General features: G+C 40.7%; 1 protein-coding gene and 1 long non-coding RNA gene across 2 annotated transcripts in view; one reads left to right on the top strand and one right to left on the bottom strand.

Annotated features, from left to right (window-relative positions):
- The window catches only part of LOC106652588, a 221,109-nt gene that overhangs the window by 30,308 nt on the left and 166,492 nt on the right, over window positions 1-24,309 (top strand). The gene's annotated exons all lie outside the window — the stretch shown is intronic.
- LOC111693742 lies at window positions 9,394-9,906 on the bottom strand. The gene is made up of 3 exons (XR_002763473.1): window positions 9,739-9,906; window positions 9,552-9,666; window positions 9,394-9,479 (listed from the first exon to the last, which is right to left on the bottom strand). It is a non-coding gene; the product is annotated as an uncharacterized LOC111693742 (long non-coding RNA).

Consider the following 24,309-nt stretch of genomic DNA (forward strand, 5'->3'; position numbering starts at 1 on the left):
ATATGAGGCATTTCATGCGAAGTGTCCTAGCGCTTCGCCGCGCGGCCCAATTAAGCGAAATCACTCAGTTTCTAACTCACGTAAAAAGTATCAAAATATACTCAGAAAAAATAACTAACTAATGATTTCGATAGGAAATTTCCTCAGCTTTCCGATGGTGTGGTCAGATTTTCCGAAATTTTCCATTTTCCCCGGAAAAATTTGACATAAAGTTTAAAACGCAAATATCTCAAAAAGCCCATTTTTAAGATTTTTTTAAATAGTCCCAATCGAAAGCTGAGGAAATTTCCTAACTGTATGCAAGTTTTCAGAGTGTGCAATTGATTATTACTTAGTGAAACACAGCTGTGAACATCGGGCGCTCGGCCGCGCGGCGGTATGACGCCAGCCGCCGCGCCGTCAGCCATCGCGCGGCACCCACTGCCCTATTCTTGTGTATGACACGACTCTAATTTCTCTTTAAAAATTAAACAAATACATGATTTCGATGTATTTTTTTCTCAGCTTTCCAATGGCGAGGTCAAATTTCCCGAAATTTTCCATTTTATTTAAAAAAATCTTAAAAATGGGCTTTTTGAGATATTTGCGTTTTAAACTTTATGTCAAATTTTTCCGGGGAAAATGGAAAATTTCGGAAAATCTGACCCCACCATCGGAAAGCTGAGGAAATTTCCTATCGAAACCATTAGTTAGTTATTTTTTCTGAGTATATTTTGATACTTTTTACGTGAGTTAGAAACTGAGTGATTTCGCTTAATTGGGCTGCGCGGCGAAGCGCTAGGACACTTCGCATGAAATGCCTCATATATAGAGAAGAAGAAAAACTTCTCTTTTCTTTAATTCCGAGAAAAGTGCAGGGGTTTTCGTATTTTTCGCACTTTTGCGCAAAGGTGTTATTAAAACTTTCTGCGAAAAACTGATGATGAACATACTGCGAGGCGCGCGCGTATATGCGCTCGCTGGGTCCAAAAAAAAGGGAAAAGTTTAAATCATCTCCGCTAGTACTTAGTTTGAAAATCCCCGTAATAAAATATAAATTGAATGCGTCCGGCTTGTACGCGTATAAGACGAATCCCGAGGTGAAATTGCTCAATGACATTGTATTAATAATGAAGCGAGTTTGAATAATAACAAGCGAAAAATAGAATAACGAAAGAAAGAAACGATTTCCCGCGCGGAATAAAAGTAAAGTACGCCGTAGCTGACAAAAGCGAGAATGTATATCGGGAGCACATTTTGCAGGCAGCAACACAGCGCAGCGTCGCAGGCAGGCAAGCGAGCGCGCGGCCGACCACAAAGGTTTCACCTTTTCCCAGCTCGCTTGGCGCTCTATGGCTAGCCGAGCAATTTCCGAATTCCTGGACTACTGCAAGCTCGCGCGCGCGCGTCAAGATATATATACACGCACAAGAAGCAGTTCGTCCTCTGGCTGCTGTTGCCGTGTATAGGTATATAGCTGTTGCGCGCGTGGCACAAGCCACCATGGGAAATTTACGCGAAAGATGGAAGAAGAGCCGCCGCACGTCGAGCTCGACGTCGTCTTGCCAACGACGTCGGGTTGGAGAGAGAGAGAGAGAGCGAGAGGGGCTCTTTGGGGAAATGCAAAATGACGATTGAACCCAGGGCTCTGGGAAAGATACTCGAGACGCGCGTATATGCTGCAGATGTATGTATAAAACGAGTGAAGACTATCGACGCCATCGAGCGTGTATATTATATGCGTACAATATTGCTTCTTTTTGCTCGACATTTGGCGCTGTATCGCTCAAACGATGCTAATTCGCGTTACGAATTTGTCAGAGGGCTTTTAGGATATCGTCCTCTACTACTAATCAAAGGACACGCGATACGGACTAAAATCTTTTTACGAAATTACCGCGTTAGAGTTTCATAATGTATTTACCGGGGGGCCGCAATGTATATAACGCACACACGACACACAGCATGCACAAACGTGCAGAGAGAGAGAGAGAGAGAGAGAATGGGTAAGATTTAGATTGTTTTGGGAGTAGGAGCTATAGATACACAAGGGCCATTCTCCGCAGCGCGCGTGGGATATTAGCCAAGTTGTTTCACGATCCGCCGAGTCCCGTCTTACACACATATACTTTATATATATCACGCAGAGCACAGAGCACATATAGTCGTCCTGTTGTACAGTGTGTCTACGTGAGTGGCGATACGTCGCTGGGGAATCATTCTTCCACATCGGTTATCTCTCATTTCACCCCCTCTCACTCCTTCTAGCTGTCTATATGCACGCGCATTTCTAAGCAATCGATATGTATGCTACATTGTTGAAAAAATCTTAAATTTAATGTAGAATTTAATGTTATATTAGATATGAAAACTCAATTAACCCATACTAAATTCAATTTAAAGTATTTTAACATAAAATCTACGTTGACAATTAGTGTATTAGTACTTATTTACTTTTAAAGTAATCTGCACCAAATATGCAATCAAATACATTATTTATGATGTGAAAATGATCAAAGAGATACTCAAATTCAAATATTTTCATTGAAATTGCTCTAAGGATTCATGAAAATTCAATCGTAATTAAAGCTAGATCACACCACCAGATGGCCATTATCGATATCTGGAAAATCTGCAAGTGTCAAACAAAAATAATTGTATAAGGCTAAGCGAAGTTTTGAAAAAGTTAGATTTTGTGTGTGATATTACAAATCACGCGAATATTTAGAAAATATCGGCATCTCTTTGATTACTATTAATACCATAGATGGCGATAATTTACGATACTACAGGAAGACTCGATATTATAGGAAGCTATTTTTAAGTATTTAGTTTTAGAAAATTGAAATAATCGTTTCTCGAAAAAGTCGTCGCCAAGTTAAAATTTTAAACTGGTTCCAATTTGGAAGGAGGATATATAAACAAATAAATCGGTAATTAAATTGTAAACAATATGATCAGAAACGATATTGACGTCGTTTCTCGAACTCAGATCACGTTTACATTAAAAACCAAGTAGTTTGAATGTTGTCGTTTCCGACGAAACAAGCCATAATACTAATAAATAAATTTTACTCATTTAATTGTTGTAACACTCTATAGAAGGATCTATCGATTAATTTAGACATCAAAATGGATGAAAGTGAGAAAAAATTGAAAGAAAATAATTCAAGTGAACACGACATTATTGTTTCAGACGACAAAAAATATATTTGTGATATTTGTAAGGAGGCATTTACACTAGAATCAAGCTTGATGACGCACCGAGATACAATTCACAATGATGAAAAAGATTACACATGCGACAAGTGCGAAAAAAAGTTTGAGTTTCGAAGTCATTTGAGTAGACATCAAATATCGGAACACAAAAGTCGCAATGATTATGCGTGCGTAAAGTGCGAGAAGGAATTTGTGAAAAAATCGAGTTTGATTACGCACCAAAAATTAGTGCATAAAGATTGCGAAGATTTCTCATGCAACAAATGTAAGAAAAAATTTGAAAATAAATCAACTTTACTCAAGCACAAAAGAATATTTCACGAAATTTTTAAAAATTACTTATGTGAAAGGTGCGCGAAGAGATTTGATACTAAACATAGATTGCTCTTGCACATAAAGACAGTACACCAAGGTCGTAAAGAATTTAATTGCGACAAGTGCGAGGAGAATTTTTTTGAAAAATCGCATTTACTCTTTCATCTGAAGACTATCCACAAAAGTTGCAAAGATAACTCAGGTAACAATTGCAGGAAGAACTTTAAAAATAAAAAGAGTTTGTTATGGCACACAACAACACTCCATAAAGGTCGCAAAGATTACGCATGTAACAATTGTGAGAAGAAATTTGGACGTAAAGAGCGTTTGCTTCTCCATCAAAAAACAGTACACGAAGATCGTAAAGATTTTGCATGTGACGAATGTAAGAAAAAATTTGGAATTCGGAGCAATTTAAAAAAACACCAAAAAATTGTCCATGAAGGTCATAAAGATTACGAATGCGATAAGTGTGAAAAGAAATTTGGATATAAATGTAATTTGGTAAACCACCGAAAAGAAGTACATGAAGGATACAAAGAATACGTATGCGATAAGTGTGAAAAGAAATTTGGACATAAATCTAATTTGGTTAGCCACCAAAAAGAAGTACACGAAGGACGCAAAGATTACCCATGCGACAAATGCGAGAAAAAATTTGGTAAAAAATCGAATTTGCTTACCCACCTAAAGATAGTACACAGAGGTCGCAAAGATTTCGCATGCGACAAGTGCGAAAAGAAATATGGATATAAAAAAGATTTGTTGAAGCATAAAAGGATAGTACATGAGGGTCACAAAGATTACGCATGTGACAAATGTCAGAAAAAATTTGGGGAACGAGGTAATTTAATAAAACACCAAAAGCTAGTTCATGATGGTCGCAGAAATTTTGCATGCGACAAGTGCGAGAAGAAATTTGCACTGAAATCAAATTTGTTCAATCACCAAAAAGCAGTACATGAAAATCGCAAGGATTATGCATGTGAAAATTGTGAGCGGAAATTTGGACACAAATCAAGTTTATACGTGCACCTTAAGACAATACACGAATATCGTAAAGATTATGCATGCCACAAGTGTGAGAAGATATTTAAACAACAATCGACTTTGCTCGTCCACCAAAATTCAATCCATGAAGGTCACAAAGATTATGCATGTGACAAATGCGAGAAGAAATTCGGACAAAAACCGCATTTGCTGTGCCACCAAAGGACAGTACACGAAGGTCGGAAAGATTACGCGTGCAACAATTGCGAGAAGAAATTTGGACACAAATGGACTTTGCTTATCCACCAAAAGACGGTCCACGAGGGTCGAAAAGATTACGTATGCGAAAAATGCGAGAAAAAATTTGGAAAAAAATCGCATTTGCTCTCCCACCAAAAGTCAGTACACGAAGGTCGGAAAGATTACGCGTGTGACAAGTGTAAAAAGAAATTTGGACAAAAGAGGCATTTACGATTACATCAAAAAACTGTCCACGTAGGTCAAAAAGATTACGCATGCGACAATTGCGAGAAAAAATTTGGGGATTCAAGCAATTTGATAAGACACAAAAAAACAGTTCACGAGGGCCGTAAAGATTTCGCATGTGAAAATTGCGAGAGTAAATTTGGACAAAAACAAAATTTGCTAACTCACCAGAAGACGGTACACGAAGGTCGCAAAGATTAAGTAAGTGATGAATGCGAGAGGATATTTGGATTAAAATCACATATGCATGTGACAAGAGTGGGAAGAAAGTTAGGGATCGAAGCAATTTCAAAAGACAAGCCACGGAAGTCAAGATTATCAAGTGTTTGTCTACCTGCATCGAATTCGAGTTGACACGGCAAAACAGTCGATAAAATTCTTACAAACTATACCTATCAAATAATTTTTTTATTCATTATTTAAAAATGCGAAACTCCATCTAATTTCACGTTAAATGATAATCCAATTTTTATGCATAATTGTTATTTATACGAAATTTTCGAACTCATAGCAGTCATATCCTTGGAATAGTTCGTCAGAAAATAACATACACCTCATCAGGGTAATAATGAAAAGCACTAATTTTGTTCTCGACAATTTTAAATGTATATAGAAACTTGTATAGATGTTAAAGTACAAGCTTTCCTAAAATTGAAATAAGAATTGTACGAATATGATTGTGTCTTACCTGAACCTCGTGCTATCAATTATGATTACACCTTCGTTTACTGTCGTGGTTGGTGGTTTATTTTATACTACAGCTAATTTATACCCTCCGTAAATTTTCTATTTGGTGAATCAGAAGTAATAATAATTTTGTATTTAAATACTTAATTTTAACCTATAAGTGTTTTATACATTTTATAAAATTATAATCAGCTCTTTACATTGATACATACTTTTCTGTAGTGCTTTTATCAATCCACAATTTTATTTTAATGCTTAGATTTTAATTTTCCGAGTTTTCAAAAATCAACTGGCTTGAGCGGCAAATTATGATTCGCGTAGGGGTGGCACTTTTTCTAATCTGTCACTGAATTATAGATCCTGAGAAATGTTTGAACATGGAAGCTTAGTTGGTGCGTTTATACCGATGTTACACCATAAAGCTCCACGGGTCTCCTATACAGATAAGAAGGCAACAAAATAGAATTAGCGTCACACGGCACACGCGAGGATATAGAGAGAGCAAACGGCATATACGACGTCGGAGGTAGCAGCAGCAACAACACCCGCGTATATATAGCACAGCTGCGCGCTATAAACATGCCGTTGACAGATTTATTCTCCGGCAGCTTGACGAATCCTCGACGTCTATTGTTTTTTTCCGCTGCGCGCTGCCCTATTATCGTACGTCGCCGATCGACGTGTGCACGCTCGCGTTTCCTTCCATTTGCTTTGGCTCTCCTTTTTTTTTCACGACTGATTTGACGCCCTGCATCGCGTGTATCTACGCCTATGAATCACCCGGAAAGTCGATATAAACCTATACAGCCTGCGCGATGTCTGCGCTGCTCACGTCTCTTTTGAAAGAGTACACGAAGCTCGGCGCGCACCCTTACCCCCTAAAGTAATGCTGCTATTGCGCGATTTACTTGGGAGTCGAATGCCACTACACTTGCTTGCGAGAGTGAAGCGTCTTTCGAGTTGAAGAACAAAAATATAAGATTGATGTAACTTTTATAAAACAACAGTTAAATCAGTAAGATAAAAAGGTAATTAAGTGAAACTGAAGATGAATGTCGAGTTTCCGAAATATTCCAAGCTTTCAACAAAGCCGAGCATGCACACATGTCGATGAAATCATGACAGTACATCGATAATATCGACAATAAACATAAACTTGTGGATGCGAGCTAGGAAAAATAAGTCGACGTGAGAGAGCAAAATAACACGCGACTCGAGCAGGAGAGAGATGAAAGTTGAGCGAACGAGGAAGACCCCTTTTGCCTTTCGCACGTATTCTGTATACACACAAATACGTATACAGGCGCGAGAACACGAGCAACATCTATACATATACTTCTACACTAAGATTGAAGAAGACGAGACGTCGTCGTCGTGCGGAGATGTTATATACGTAACTTTTCGCGTCTGGGGAAAAGACACGAGAAAGAGAGAGAGAGAAACGGACGAAGAGAAAGCCTCCACGCGTATATTAGATAAGTTCCTCTGGGGGGCTGCGTGCGGCAAATGTATATAGTGCGTTTAGATGTGTGTGCGTCTGTGTGCGGTGTGCAGAGCTGCTATGGTTAGCCCCGAAAGCCAACGTCTTCTCCGATTCGAGTCTGCTGCTGCTGCTTTCTTGAAGCGTCGGTTCCTATAAGCAAGCCATGGGGGTGCGGCGAGCTGCGAGCGGAAAATTGTTTAGTTGCGCGTGCGACGACGACGGCGCGCGCCCGAAAGTGCCTATAAGAAAACCGGGGTGACTTTCAAGAGAGAGACAGAGAGTCGTGCTACGCTTATTGGGAGATGTAGGACTCGAATTTTTTGGCATCGGGAATATACATACACAGCGCGCAGAGCTATTTCCTCCGCAAGTCGGCGAGATACGATTTATCGTGCGCCGTACGTTACGCTCGCAGTCGCGCGTATGCAAACGATCGACTCGTGCTTTAATTGATATGCGCAGTCTCGTGGTTTCGTTTGTTTTTAATGCAGTTACCTTAGCATATCGAAGGTGTAAGAGAAAAGAATTGCCAAACAGATATTTCTCCGTTGCGGCATTTTTCTCGAAAGGCGGTATGTAGAACTCGCGATACAATTCGCATTCATTATTTCTGCGCGCGATGATATATGCTAATCTGCGCTACAAGTGTATTTTCTGAAAAATAATATTTTTTTTACATTTTATGCGTAAAATTCCGGTTTTCTAACCTTATAGAGCGTCTTAGGAACCTTGTTATACGCACGAAATGTTAAAAAATCGTGTGCAACTAGTGCATGAAAAAAAAGACTTACTTATAAGTCATCTGTTTCATGCACTCATAGCATAATATACTATTTTATGATTATACACGATAAACTTTGAATTACGCAGAGCTTTTTTATCAACGGTGCCAATCACCAAATCTTCCGCGTTTATCTAAATAAGTTGTAGGACCAGCGTGCGAAGTTTAAAAATGATACTTTAATTCAAGATAAGGATTTTCTACTAACATGCTGATAGAGAGTAAGTAGTAGGTATTTTGGAAAAGGTTCAACTAATAATTGGAATGGCAAAAAATCGGTTAAATAGAAATAATTTAATGAACTGATTGAAGACGAATCATTATTATTATTTCATTTAATTACAATCCCGTCAAAATGAATAACGATTTAAAATGTGTTATTGTACTTCACAAAATTAAAGGATATTCATGTGAAAGATTTCCAAAATTACATAGCGTTCTCATGCTATAGTAGAAGTCATCATAGCTTCCAAATGTCTCCGGACTAATTTAATGCTACTATAGAATGCTTTAATTATGAACCTTCATTTTGTGGACTTTGAGTCCATTCTGATATCCATATGATTTGTGACAAATGTCACATTCAAAGGTTTTGATACGATTATGCACTACATTTAGGTGAGGTTTAAGGTAACTTTTGTATCCAAATGATTTTTGACAAATGTCACATTCAAAGGTTTTGATACAATTATGCACTACATTTACGTGATTTTTAAGGTAACTTTTGTATCCAAATGATTTTTGACAAATGTCACATTCGAAGGGTTTGATTCGATTATGTACCGTGCTTATGTGCCTCTTGAGTTTACCTTTTCCTCGAAATGATTTGTGACAAATCTCACATTCGAAGGGTTTGTTAGGATTATGTATTGTTTTTATGTGCATATTGAGATTACTTTTGACTGCAAATGATTTATGACAAATATCGCATTCGAAGGTCCTACGATCGTGTACTGATCTTATGTGAGTGTTGACATATGATTTTTGTCCAAACGATTTGTGACAAATATTACACTCGAATGATTTGATTTTATTGTGTAATATTTTTATGTGACGCTTCAGATTGCTTTGGTTGTTAAATGATTTGTGACAAATGTCACATTCAATGGGTTTAAGGTTTTGTTTTTCTCCAAATGATCGGCCAAAAATATTACACTCGACATCTATGTGGCTTTTTAAGGTATGTTGGTATTTTAAATCTAATAGTTTTTTTTCATCCAAGTAACTGGTCTGAATTTGGTTTTCTACTTTCACAATAGGTGAATAACTCTGACACTCCGTTTTGCAGATAATTGTCGATAGAGACGGCAGTTCATGTTTAACATCTTTGGATTCAAAAATTATGGATATATTTTCATTTATGTCATCATTCTGAACTTCTTTTTTTACTTCTACAGTAGGTGGATAACTTTGACACTCAGTTTTGCAGATTGTTGCCGATGAAGACGGCAATTCGGGTTCTTGTTTGCACTCGAAATCCATGGATACTTTTTTACCTAACTTGTCGGGTAACTCGATCGTTTCATTCATTTTATTTGCCTAAAATTAAAATTATGTTCTATCTTTTGATAGTGGGAAAGTAGAACTCTACTTAAACGATTAATAACTCACTAATGGATTGTAATACGGAAAATTTTCCAAGTTTTTGACTTTGCAAGAGTCCACTGAATCAAATATATAATCGTCACCTGCATCTGCACTAGTTTATTTCGGTTCTTTCTTCACCCTGGAAAGAATAATGAAGTTCAAAGAAGCAATCGTTTGAAAAATATTATGGCATCAACAGAAAAAGTAATACCTAATTGGGTTTTTTTGAATTTCCATCTCTCGGCTTTCTATCTATTGGTTTTCTGTATGTGTAGTGACTGAATTTTCACTTTATTCGCTGAGAAAATATTTGTAGGTTAAACACCTCGGATAGCCAACACTGTTTTTCTATTTCGTCTAGACACTTATAAGGACATGATTTGTAAACACTTGCTTACTGAGGAAATTGTACTGAGCGAGTGAACGCACTACTCGTATAATGTATTAGCAAGAAGACCCTGTTGCTATAATGACTTTATGGCGATATTTTCCCCCTCTACCGTCAACTGCCATAAGTTGTAATGTACTGCTACACATGTAGGTATAGAGACATTCGCATGTCATTGAAACTACACAGAAATTATAATGAAATTTTCATTCATTCAATTTTGCTTGCACATACAGGCGATATAAGCAGAAAAATGTACACACAATCGAAATAGTATATTTTGTAACAAGTGCGCGAAGCAGTTGACTCAGCCAGGAGTTGTTTTCACCCGAGCGTAGCGAGGGTGCAAAGACTCCTGGGTGAGTCAACTTCCTCGCGGACTAGTTGCAAACGATATTTTTTAACTCTGCTTGCGAGAAACTAGGGTTTTCTGACGCTTTAAGGTTAGAAAGCCCGTGTTTCGCGCACGCAGTGTTAAAAAATATATCTCTGAACCCACACCGATACAGTTCATATAATGGTAATACGAATAAAATTATTTTAATAAAACTAGTCAATGGAGCGTCAGCTGGCAGTAAATTATCTATGGAATTTGCGTCGTTACTACGTCGAAATAAACTATTGGGCGCGAGTTTTTAAATTCCTGATAAGGTGATCGAGTAAGTGGGTGATTTGTAAACTACCCTAAAGGTACCTAGTAAATTTTAATCTCTTAATTATTCTCTGAATAAACAGCGATTTAAAGCAACTTCAAACAGACCAACGATTCGAAGAGAGCTCCACGAGGATGGGGCACGAGACAAAAAAAAAGCAAGTGTTACCGATGAAAGTAAATCAAGCGCAACGAAGCGTAAGATGTAGTAGTGTAAGAGTGAAAAAGAGAGGAACGAGAGAGGCATAGAGGTAGGAAGCAAAATGTCAAAACGTATAATCCAAATCGTCGACGGAGCTGAAAGATTAAAACACGCGCGCGCGAGCAGCTCGAGTGTATAGGCAGCTCAGCTCGCAAAACGAAGTATACACTCTTATATACGCCGGGAAACGTCTTCTTTGTCGGGAAGCTCGCGCGCGCCTATAACGCTGGGCGCTGCTCTCTCTCTCTCTCCCACGGGGGGAGTTTGGTGTGGCCCTTCATTAAGTCTTAAATAGGGAAAATTGAAAGTGCCGCTCAACACAGTGTATAGGCATTGCCTCGCGCGCGCCTCGTGCATGTTCTATATAAGGGGGTCTTCGTCGTTGCTGCTGCTGCTGCCGTCCTATAGTCGTCATCATGAAACGAAAAGAGAGAAGCTTGGTATACGATTACCGAGCCGCTTCGTGAGATTTCACTTTCTTTTGCTAATATTGCCATAGTCTCTCTCTCTCTTTCCCTCTCTCTGTTTCTTTGTCGACGCGAAATGTCTTTATATATATATAGGGAAATAGCGAAAGCACGGGCGACACGTAATGCCTTATAATTTAAAGAGGCTCTCTGTCGAGGGTGCTTTCGAGGTAATTTCTCCTGATGATGTCGAGTCAAGAGAGTGAAAGTGGAAAAAAGTGTAGCTCTCTCGTTTTTCCTCCTCTCTCTCTCTCTCTCTTTTTTGCCTACCTCTCGTTGAATTCGCGGCGCGTAGCTCGGAGGATAAGCCACCTCCTCTACGCTCATATATATACATATATAAAGCTAAAATCCGTTTGTAATTAAAACTCTAATCTCTTATTTTCGTGTAATGAACTCAATCCTGCGGGCAATTCGTTCCTTCGGCTAAATTCCAGCGGGGCGCGCGCGCTCCTTACTTTTAATGCTCGCACGCCCGCGCGGAGGATTTCGCGAAATCAATCGACGAATCTCTCTCTCTCTCTCTCTCTCTTGCTCGAGCTGAAAAATTTCTTTCCTTTACGTACATTATCGTAGTAGATCGTAATGAGATTCGACGACAACAAGGATCCGAGAAGGGGGTGAATACGTGAGAAAAAAAAAGTTGAAAAAAAAGAAAGAAACGCCTAGGAACACTAGGAATAAAGCACGAAGCTGCGCGCAAAGCTTGGCTACTGCTGCTCGGGTAATATCGCACCACGTAGTGTCTTGTGCGCGAGCGCAGCAGCAGTAGCAGCAGCAGCAGTAAAGTGCCACTCGAAAACTTTCCTCGTTGTCAGGGCGACAGTGCAAAACTAAGTGCGCGCACTTTATCTTAGCGCACTTCACTATAATCGGCTCGCTCTCTCTATCTCACACTTGCACATACACATACATACATACATACATACATACGTAGGCAGTTCACTATCCCCGAGGCCACTCCTGCAGTACCCCTTTTTCCTGGCTTGAAAAATCGGTCATTTTTCTGTATCTCTCTCTCTCTCTCTCTCTCTCTCTCTGTCGAATATATATATTTTTCGTCGACGGAGGCTGGACTCCATAGCTATACGCTACTTGATGAAAATTACGAAGTACAACGAGCCGAGAAAAGTCGTGAACTAAACGACGGCGACGACGACGACGATACCATCTCGTCGCACACTCATTTAAATATGTCACTCAGCGTGACGTTACCCGTTATAATATTAAAACTACGAGATCCGTATGTGTCACGTGTATGTGTGTGTGCGTGTGCGTGTGCATGCGAGACAGGAGGACCGGGCGTCTTTTTACGCGAGAAGAAAAGCAAGTTTTTAAAGCCCTCTCTCTCTCTCTCTCTCTCTCGTAACCTTATTTGGAGTGCGAAAGTAGCTCTGCAACTAAACTTTCACGCTAATAAACTAACGAAAATACTCGAGAGTGGCGCGCGCGCGTTATGCACCTTGAGCACATACACATAGCTTCTTTACACTTCCTTGGCCTCGCGCTCGAGCGTGTACCTCATATTTTTTAACATTTTTCAGGAAATTCTCACGAGCAATGGAATTTTTCTCAACTCCATTTTTTGTCCGTATAAATGCCTTTCTCTCTTTTTCGCTTTTTTTCCTGTATCATCTGCGAGACGATCGTAACAATGTTTTTTTATTTTATTTTTTGCGTATCCCCGATATGCGATTAAAAATTTATCGGAAAATATCGGCCATTTATTTATCGTCATTGTATTATTTTTCTCCTATCTCTCTCTCCTTTGTACCTTGCTTGCGCTCGAGCTCTCGAAAAATATCATAAAGCATCTGGCACGTTTATTAATAAGAGTATGGCACAGTATGAGGCCGTAAATTTTCTCGCATTAATCACGGGGACTTGGCGGCTGCAATGAGAGCGGCGGCGCGGCGTGCGGGAGACTTTTATTGTACGAGCAAAACGTGCTGTACTTTGGATTTAGCTTGCATAAATCAGAGAGCTTGCAGCGCAGCAGTGCAGCCGCCGCATGGCCGAGCGCGCGTGTGACCGCGTTTTTATCGCTGGCGCGATCGAAACAAAAATTTTTCAAACAAAAGCGTTCACACACTCGAGTTAAGGGTTGCATTCCGAGCGATTGGGCAAGAAATCGCCGCTTATATTCGAATTCCATGCAATAATCATCCAGCGGCGGCGCAGCTGTATATTGTGTGTCGCCGCGCGCGGCCAACAATCGGATTTCCACAAGCACAAGCACCATAAAGCTTTGAATAATGCAGTATGTGCTCACCGTAATGTATATAGGTGTGAGCTTTCGCGCGCGCAGCGTCGAGCTTTTTTCTGCTTCTTTTGCCCTCTTGTCGCGTCTAGAGCCCGCTCGTCGCGTCACCTGCGAAATATGACCGCAATCAAAAATGCGAAAGAGACGAATGATTAAGCAGCCGATGAAAAACGGTTGTGCGCGCGCGCTCGATCTCGGAGAAATCTTGCAAGCTTCGCACGCTTTCAAAACTTTTTTTTGCTTCTCGACTTTCGTCGCCGCCGAGAGAACCTCCTCCTCTCCCTCCTTCAAATAGTGATTTTTCAAGATTTGCCCGATGCCTGCTCACATTCTTGTATGAAAATTTACGTAAAAAGCATGATTTTTCGCTAATTTTTTTTTCACGTATTTTTCACTCTTTTTACTAGAACAGGTATTTATGAGCGTGTCACGATTAATGGCTCGGTCCTCCGTTATCGCGTGAGACGCTCGAACAATTATCACATTATGATGCTGATCGTCGACAAGATATTTTTGATACGCGCGTCGCGCATGGATGATGCTCATATAACCGGCAATCGTGATATAGTCCAATCACGAGAAATTAATTAATCCGTGCGCCGATCGCTCGGCAATCGATATTTGCTTTTTATATACAAGCCTAAGCCGCTTTAATCGTTTTTATAATTTTCTGTTCAGCGCGCAGTCTGCTCTTCTTCTTTTTTTTTTTTACTTTCTTTCAGATTTCATCGATATTGAATTTCATTTCGGTATTCAATTTTTATTTCGTACTTTGCATGAATCGATTGGTTAACTCACTGTTATTCAGCAAAAAAAGTTATTTTCTTTGATATTTTGATAAAAGTAGCAAACAGTAATACGTACAAAAAATTGCATTGAATAATTTTATAATTCCTTAAACTCGATTCCAAATAATAAATTATTAACTGTACACAAACTCTTACTCGAAAAAAATATACCTGATTTCAAAACTGATTAAATTTTTTTCATCCACTTTTGAAACGCTAAAAGGCAGAAAAAGGTTGATAAGAAAAATTTATTCATTCAACAAAGTGCTTCGTGCACAGCCGGGGAGTAATATTTAATTAAGCTTCAATTTAAGCTTAATAAAATGTACATCGCGTAGCTGTAGCAGCAGCAGCACGATGTACTAAATCGATCCTAACTATTAAACCGGCTCGACCATTCTTTATTTCGAGCGCTCGAAGCCCCGAATTATATATAGAGGATGTACCTCGCGTACCGTTGTTACGGCGAACTTTCGAAATCAATCTGTCGGCTCGTAAATCGCACCCCCTGTATCAACTCTATCTCTCTTGCACTGGGTAATGAAACAACGATGAAAAATCAAAACTTTTTAACGCGATTGAAAATTAACAAAAAAGTAACAGCAATAACAACAACAAATACAAAAAGATCAACAAATTTGGCAAATGGATTTTGGTCGCGTCGATGGATATATATTTTATGCTATACGTTCGGCGCGACAATAATGCGGTGTGGCCGCTTACATATACATACAGCATGTATGATTCGAAAACGATCGAATCATATAAAAGCTGCGAAAAGCTCTGGGTGTAAGAGAGAAAGAGAGAGGATCCTAGAAACGCCCCCGGGCGCGCAATCAAGCTAAGTGTATCGCAGTTTTGCCCACCACTCGAATCGAGAACATGTAACACAGCAGCGTCATGTATGTCACACTTTTCTCAATGTTGTATTCCATAAATCAAATCTATGTACGTATGTGTAACGTGTGAATCGCTTCGCGTGTGATTTAAAAGTTCGTATATAATCTGCTGCGTATAGTATCCGCACCGCTGCGTAGCAGTGTTCTGGTCATTTTTATCGGAGGCGCACTACTACTAGAGCTGCTACTCGATTCGCTTTTTTTTACCCCGAGAAATACGAACGTGATCAATTTTGCGACTCGCGCGCGTGCACGAACACCCGGCGAGAAAATTTCGAGTACTGCTGATGCCTCGGATTCGATTTTTATCCCGCGTTTTCTTTTTTCTTTGCTTCTTTTCCTGTCGCTCTTACCAGCCGTACACTACACCTCGGTGATGGAATGAATGGGTATTAGGAGTAGCAGAAATAGTATTGTAGTAAGAGCGGAAATTCGCACGTTTTTGATTCGATCGAGCTTCGCCCGCGCTGCAGAGCTCCGGAGCTACGTCTGATTCGATTGTTTCTCCCAGCACACACATACACACATACTCACACACTGACGTACAGCAGGCGCATAGTGTACTACTGCCGGGAGACAAAAAAGTCCTTTAAATTTTTCTGACACTTTTGGAATATACTACCTTTTCCGCTTCGGCTCGCCTACATAACTCCTTGCGCGAACGTTGTATTTCAATTTTTTTTCTGTTTTTTTTTTTTTTTTTACTTTCCTGAGACCGCATAAATCTTTGTGTCCCGGGGAGCTATAAGCGAGTGAGAGCGAAACACATCGCGTGGGCGTGTGCAAAACGTGGGATTTTTGTGTAAATACTGTACATCGGGGCGTCATACTTGCGTTTCGCGACGATTATCGGTTTTATAGAAAATACATTAAGAGGATTTAGAAAACCCAAAAGGCAATCCACTGTTGTTACGCCTCGTAAATCACTTCCGATCGGGTATACACACCGACGCGGGCGTACGTATAGCTGCTGCAGCGGGTAAGTTTAGTTTTAAAAGTGTAGTATAATGCAAACTATGTCGATTTCGCGCTCGAAATGAAATCGGATTTCTCTTAAGGTATAACATTTTTTTATCGAAAAACAAAAAGCCTCTGGGTGGATATGAGTTCTTTTTTACTATTGGACTACTTCTGAATTGCATTTAATTTTAAGAATGTATTTTGGACTTTTAACAACTGGATTTAAAAGTTTCAATTTTAAATAGCTAATTATTGGATCTTTCAACTGATTTAAAACTTATATGTCACTTTTACAAAATACAGACTTTTAGATTTCGGTAAAGGTGAACTTTCGATAAATCTATTTCGGTTGATCCTATTTTTATCAGCCTCAGAATTGCAACTCCAAAATACTACGGAATATGATACGGGCTGTTGCTTTGGCAGAGTGCAAATATCGCTGCACCTTCGATAATATTCGACTGTATAGGGAAAGAGAGAGAGAGAGAGAGCGAAAGAATCGGCATATCGAGCAAGCGCGCGAAAATTTCTATCTAGTCGCGCTTGCGTGTGCACACGAGGCTGCTGCTACCGCCGCTGCTGTTGCGTTCGACGCACAACGTGAAAATCCGCACTTTTTGCTCTATTTTATTATACGTGTACTTTTGTATGTACGTATCATGCTTCGAAAAATCGGCCGCATTCCGTTTCTGGCTGGGGTTACATGTATACACGCAGGTATACACACCGATATTAAATCCGCACATGATATTTCACCGATTTTTCTCGTTGTATCGTACATACAAGCACGACAATAATAAAAAAAAAAGCTCGTGTGCGCGCACGCGCGCCTGCACATGTATATTATATAGATGTTGCGCGTTGACAAAATTGCAGCCATACAACACGATCGCGTTTTGCATGGGTCGAAGCTCGCTTTTCCTTTTTTTTATTTGTATTCATGTATTCTTGTTCGGCGCGCGAAAAGTGGTTGTATCGTTATTTATAATTGTACCCATGGCTGAACTGTATTATTTCCCGCGTGTAGCATGCGCTGCTAGGCTGTAATACGTATTCGATATTCTATTTCCAGCGATATATTCAACGAGTGAAATATGTATCGAGGATGTAGAAATGTAAATCTAGCTTTTTTTACGTACCCGCACATGTAACTTTTATACAGCGGAATAGCTGGAGCTTCGGAACATTTTATTCTTCTCGCAGACTTGAACACACTAGACTGACGAGAAAGAGAGAGAGAGTCGAAACTCGCATCTCTCTGTCGTAGATCTGCATAAAGGCTAAGTCGAGGATCGTCTTGAAAATCCAACGTTTATATAACCCAAGACTCGACTGTGTGTACGTGTGTGTTTGTGTCTTACTCGGCAGCAGCAGCAGCAGCAAGCTTGGCATATATACTACTCATAGCAAGAGACACGAAGCATTTATATGTGTCGTTGCCTTTGGGCCACCAGCAGCAGCCACGTATATATACGCTTCTATATAACCCGTTGTATATACAGCGCATATAAGGCTTATCAAGGATCGCGTGTGTCACTGCAGCTCGCTCGCTCGGCTCTACGACTCTCGGGCGCTTTATTTATTCAATTAACATTGCTGAAATACTTACTGGGGGATATACGTGTTGTGTTGCATGCCCTACCCCCTTCGCCGCGTCCGCCTCCAAACATAGCATAGGCAGATATACCAAGTGTGAAATGGAAATGCCAAGTATAACACACACGTGGATGTGTGCACACGCGCACAATAAGCTTTATGTTATTGCTCGCTTGTGGGTGTTCCGTTTCGCGAGTGGCGTACACCGCGATGTTTGCTTTTTATTAACTGTTAGAGGTACTGAACAATATATAGCGATTAAAAAGTAATATGTGAAACAGTGATAATTAAAGGAAAAAGAAAAAGTTCAATTTCCTTAGTAACAAAAGAGAGAAGAGATCCATGTGTGCGCGCAGTGAGAGCATTCAAAAACAAAACGAAACAGAAAAAAATGAAAAAAGCTCTAAAATGAAGCAGAGGGTAAAAATATCGATATGAAAAATAAACGGGAACAGTAGCATTCTATGGACTTGCTGGCAGAGGCGCGCAATTCTCTCTCTCTCTCTCTCTCACTCCGGATGGAATGGCTGTATATACAAGGCGAAGCTTTTTTACACCCTTTCCCTTCTGTATCTCTCTCGCGCCGCGCAACTGCAGCCGGACATTGCTAGATTAAGGGAGAGTTTTATTTTCCCAGCTCGACCTATTTTGCTCGGGATGCCGTTGTTGTTACCATTGCTGCTCTAGATACACGTCCGCGTGTACTATACACGACTCCTCCCCCCCCCCGACCCTCTCCCCCCTTCCCCTTCCTCTTCTCCTCTGGAAATTTACTTGCGGATTTTATTAATCGCGTTTATGTGTCGCATTTTTTTATTTTCCCGAAAAAACACGAGAGAGAGCGAGTGGTTCATCTGTTGAAATTTGTCGAACGACAATTGTTACAAATAGCCATGTTTATTCATTAAAAGTACGTGATGAAACAACGTTATTCAATTCGCTAATCGAAAAATGTTGTACGTTTTATCGAGAAAGACAGATATACATCCCTAAAAAAACGTATTCCGCGGCTTTTACCAAATTCAATTTTATTTATTTTTTCTTCTCTTTTATTAATAAAATTTCCCCGTGAGGCTCGTGTAGATGTGTATATGCGGAAGGGAATATTGAAATATTTTATTAATAACTTTGTGCAAACAACGACAAAACGAGGACAAATGCCGCTGCTGCAATGCTGCACGTACACAAAACCCCTGAAAGCGTGGATAACAGCTTTTCTGTATAGCTCATATCAGAAAACACACACGCTTACTTTCTCGCGCGCGCGCCGGGTAAAGAGATAGCGCTAACTTTTGAAAAAAACTTCATCCTACAAACGATGCTTCTTGTTCTTCTTTTCTTCTTTTTCTTCTTCTTCCTCTTCCTTCGTTCTTTGCGCCCGTGCAGCGAGCCAAATTGAATTCAATAACCAGAATCGCTCACTACCCTAAAGTAGAACAAAACTTTCTCTTTTCTTGATAAAAAGGACTAAAGAGAAAGAGAGAAAGAAAAAAAAGAGTATAGAATCAAAACGATGGCACATATAGACACACACACACACGTACACACCGACACAGGCGATAGCGTACCAGTATTAAAGTCTTGTAAAAAAGAACTGTGCCAATCCACGGCCGACACATACTCGTCGCACGTGGAATAGCACAAAATGTGTTATATGTATAAGGTAATGTAAGTCGATGGTGTGTGTATATGGCACGCGGGGTTAGGACGCGGCATAGTCGAACTTTTTCGATAAGCCCGACAAAATTTGATTTATAGCTCGTACACGACGTTGCAGCCCTCTTTACGAGAGATACAATAGTCATGCTGTTTCCGGGTGTTTCACAATCTGGCCGCGGTTTATTCGCCTCGTTCCGAATCGCAAATAGGCATCGTCGCGACAATATAACGCGTAAAAACACCTCGCGAGATGTGCGCAATTGGCTTATCGTGTCCCTTAGATCTCTCATATTTATGTGCTCCAAGCTGCTGCTATTATTATTATTATTTAAATTGTACTTTTCGCCTGCGCCCGTGTCGAGCTCCGAACTATATAGCGGCGATGCGCTTCGTCATCGACGATGATGAGCTTTATGTACGGTATACATAGTGCACTGCAGCAGAGAGCTATTATAGGCGAACTTTCAACTTTTTCTCATCGTTTCGCCAGGGGAAAGATTTTTTCACTTTTCGCGACGAGATTTGAGTGCTTGTCTAAAAAATTGTTTTGCGCTCGATTGAGCAAATGGATAACTTTTGTGGCCAGCCTGGCAGACGAGCCAGCCGCAGCCACAACGTCTATATCGATTAAGCCCGCGCACGGAACGAGTAGGCAGAAGGCAACAGCAGCATCAGCTCATAAAGTGTTTCGTTAGATTTTTTCGCTAAAAAGCGCAAGCTCAAGCCCCGGAAAATGTGGGGGAAAGAAGGTACTGGCAGCCCCTCGTATACGCGCGTTATAATGGGTATATATAGAGAGGAGAGAAGGGAAACGAGACGAGGTGCTTACAAGTATGTGCGTGTCGGCACACGCCGAGAGAGAAGAGAGAAAGAGAAGAGAGAGAGAGAGAGAGAGAGCAAGTAGCAGCAACGGCGGCGGCGGCAGCATCACCTGCCAAGCGCTGCTCGTAGTATTAAAAGGGAAAAATCACGCTGATGTGGATGAAAAAGAAGCGCGCTTATAAACCCGCAAAAGTCGAGCTCTGAGAGATCCTCCCTTTCTCGTCGTACATATACATATACAGCAGAAGCAGCACAGCCTCGTATTATTATATATATCTATATTATAGGCTCGTCACGGCGACGATGGAGCTTTGTTTTTCTCTTGTTTCTCTCTCTCGACGCCTTGCGCGCGCGAGGCTGCTAGGCTGCTGTTGCTATTGCTGCTGCTGTTGCTGCGCTGTATAGGGGGTGAAAATAGCCTTGTAAGCTGTTTTAGAAGACTTTATGTATGGGGTGAAAATTTGCAATAGCGAGCGCGTTGCACGAGAGAGAGAGTATAGATATAACGCGAGCGAGCTCACCTTTTTTTTCTCACACACTCTATACGTATTTATCTCGCGCTTACGATGATGTACATAATGGCTGGATCGAGTTTTCACTCAACGAGCGTATAGATTTCTTTCTTTTTTCTATTTTTTTTTTTTATGAAGTGAAAGTTTCTTAGGTACGTAGGCTGTGAGGAGTTAACCCGTGAAAACGGAGCAAGCGAACGCGAGAGACGAAGAGTGACTGGCGCACTGTGATTGGTCGACGCTCTTGAATATACCGAATACCCGCTCTCTCGCTTCTACCGCGGCAACATATTACTCGGCACCTTTTATCGTCCATGTAGTGGAGTTATTAATTAGCTGAAATTTAAAATTTTTTTTATGTATCAATACTATATCTACTTTATTTATTTAAATTTTTTACCCAGAACAAACCTTTAAAACCCTAATTTTTAATTTTGGTAATTTTGCCTTGTTTTCCACTTCTATCTGCTGCCCTGAGACAACTTCCCTACTTTTCTCCTCGCATGTATGAACTCGTAGACGCGAAACACGATAAAGTATCGCTGACTAATTATTAAATTGAAAAATAACGAGACGATCGAGTATGTCGCGTCGATACCGGTGCTCTCTCAAAGTACGTCGCTGATTTCACAAAATTCGAGCAATAAAATCACGTATATAGCTGCACACACAACGGCTCGTCTCTCGTTACAAGCAGCAGCAACAGCAGCCTCTTATATGTAATCCGCTTTTAATCGAATCACCAGCTGATATTAAATACTTGAGCCTCGGCATTCGATGCGCCGCACGTACCATATAGCACGTTCTCGTATAAGTGCACACGATACGAACATGCATGTGCTGCCTGAAATAATTTGCGAAAGAGACTCGATTCACACCCGCGCCGCTACCTCCTCCTCCTCCTCGCTCGACTCTACTATACATGCTAGTGCGTGTAATATATCAGCTTTCCAAAGCTAACGTGTAAAAGCCTAATGAAGTGACGCTTTTGTCGCGCACAAGCGCAAACGTTCACATACATATATAGAGCGAGAGAGCGTCTTATACGCACAATTCGAGCCATGCGCCCTCCCGCCCGCGCTGCGCGCTATTATGTTGCCCCGCTTGCTGCTATGCTGCCAGGCTTTGAAAGCCTTTGACGACGATGACGACGACGAGCCTCGACGAATGAAAAGGCTTAATGCTCGAGGACGTGCGGCTGATGAAATAACGTTTGAGCTTTGCACGTTCTCCATGTTAACGCATATATGGAGTACGCGCAGCGGTATGCGTATGTGTGAATTTTTCACGTGCACTCTTGGCTCACGCGCGCGAGATTTGCCGATAACGCGACGACGACGTCGACGACGCCGACGATGGCAAGGAGGGCATTGTTTCGAATTAGAGCTCATAGAAAATTGATTATATACTCGATGAACGTACGTGTGTATGTATTTTATACGTATAACGTGCGTGCAGCTCTGCAGAGTACTATATCGGTACATAGCTCGCGCGCAGAAAGGAGGTAAAATTATCTACAAATGTTGGACGTCGTTCTTTCCTCGCCTCGAGTTTCTTTGATCTATGTAATTAAATCATTCAGCAAAGAGAAAAAAGGTGGCTTCTTGTCCGTGCGCGCGCGCTCGGCGGCGGCGAGCAGCTCTCGTTCTCGTCAATATAAAAAGGAGTAAAATGTATATATAACCATGTATATAACAAGAAAGAAAGGAATGAGAGTAAAAAGAAAGAAAGAAAGAAGAATATTCGCGCTCGCGCACAAGAGTTAAAGGCTTTTACTTCGAAGCCCAGAAGTGGACGTTTTTTTCGTCGTATAGATATGTATTATACGTACATACCCCATATAACATAGCTCTCGGGCGTAAGGCTCCACATGGATATAGTACGAGTACTTAGGCTCGATGTGTGCGCACACGCCAAAAAGGATTGAATGTATGTGTGTATAATATACATGAAAAGAACGCCAATTACAAAAGACTCGCTAAGTGTATAAAATGCCTGTGCTTGCGCGCGAGTACTCGTATGCTTAATAATTGGCGCAAAGTGATGTACCTCGACCGTATTACGTGCGTGTGTGTGTGCATAATATTTTATACTCGCGCCCGAAGGAGAGTAAGAAGAAATTTTTGCCTTTTTTCGTCCCTATGTTCTTTCAATTATGAGACTCGTCCTTTTTTCATCCTGCTACAAAAATGTATGCGTACGCTAGATTAAACTCAATATGTACATATATTATATGAAGCGAGCGTGTATCTATTTCATTCGTAAGGAAAATCTCTCGATTCATTGAAAGTTTATGCGAGCTCTCTCGTACGTGTGCATGTGTGTACGTGTGTATATATCTGTTTTATGCGAGAGCGTCTATGTAGGCGCTTACATTGCAAGTCTTCTCTGGCACACATATATAATATATCTGTGCGTGTGTACGGGCGAGTCTGCAGAAATTCTGGAAAAATATATCATCATCAAAGCTTGTGCCAGAAAACATTATATGAATAGAGGGGCTAGTAAATCCGAAAGCGGTCCAGACGTTTCATTCATTGCTCTCTGTGAAAGCTTTTCACTCTCATTAACAGACAAGTTAACATAGAGAAAAGTCAGCCCTGCAGTCGTCTAGGCTTATCAGCTTCATCTTTTTTCTCTCTCTCTCTCTCTCTCTCTTTTGCCCTCTCTCCCTAACTCCCTCGGACCTTAATTCTTATCCTTATCTAGACATCTTTGAATATGCATATTACCGTCGAGCTCTCGCTGAAAAAGGCCTAAAAATTCTGCTCGGCGAGGGGGATATAGGGGGGGCTAGGGAAAAAAAGTCGGCCAGATGAAGCGCATTTACATGTTCATGTGCATATCGCAAAAGTATATATTTGCTTATATGCGCCTTTCATCGGGATACACGAGCTTTGTAGCTGCGCTGAACGAAAGAAAAAAAAAAGAAATACCGACAAGGCCGCCTTGCACCGCGCGCGCGCGCACAGCCTCTACAGAGCGAAAATGCACTTTTCTTCTTTCTTTTTTCTCTCGCTCCCTTTCTGCATGCGCAAGCTCGCGAACTGTTGCTCTTTATGTAATCCCCGCCTTTAGCCCCGTAGATGACCTACACACACAGCTTCTCGCGCGACCAGCCGCGGGTATTGAAAATTTCTTATCAGCTTCGTCTATTTCATTTTGCTATGCTTTTTATGCACTTGATCGCTGAATAAATGATGTACGCGAGCACGTGCAGATGATTACTCTCGGCAAAGCGCTAAATTATTCGCCAGCGTATTTTCTTGATTTACCACCCGTCTGATAATAATCTATTTATTCTGCGCTTCTTTCGTTTCAAAAAATTCATTAGCTTCATAAAATAAGAAGAAGTAAAAATACTCGTAGTCGGTATATATATCACGAGCATAATCTCTATACATAAGACACCCGAGACGAAAATCTACGCGACGATGGCTAAAGTTGATTAGTCAACTAAGAAGCTCTCGCCTCGAATGATACCTATATACGTATAATAGGCAAGCCTGACCTATATATATCTATAGACGCGCGCACTTATGTATATACGTGTGCGTGTGTGTGTGTGTGTATG

This window comes from Trichogramma pretiosum, unplaced genomic scaffold, assembly GCF_000599845.2.
Source record: "Trichogramma pretiosum strain Unisexual culture from Peru unplaced genomic scaffold, Tpre_2.0 scaffold44, whole genome shotgun sequence".
In the NCBI taxonomy this organism is placed as follows: Eukaryota; Metazoa; Arthropoda; class Insecta; order Hymenoptera; family Trichogrammatidae; genus Trichogramma; species Trichogramma pretiosum.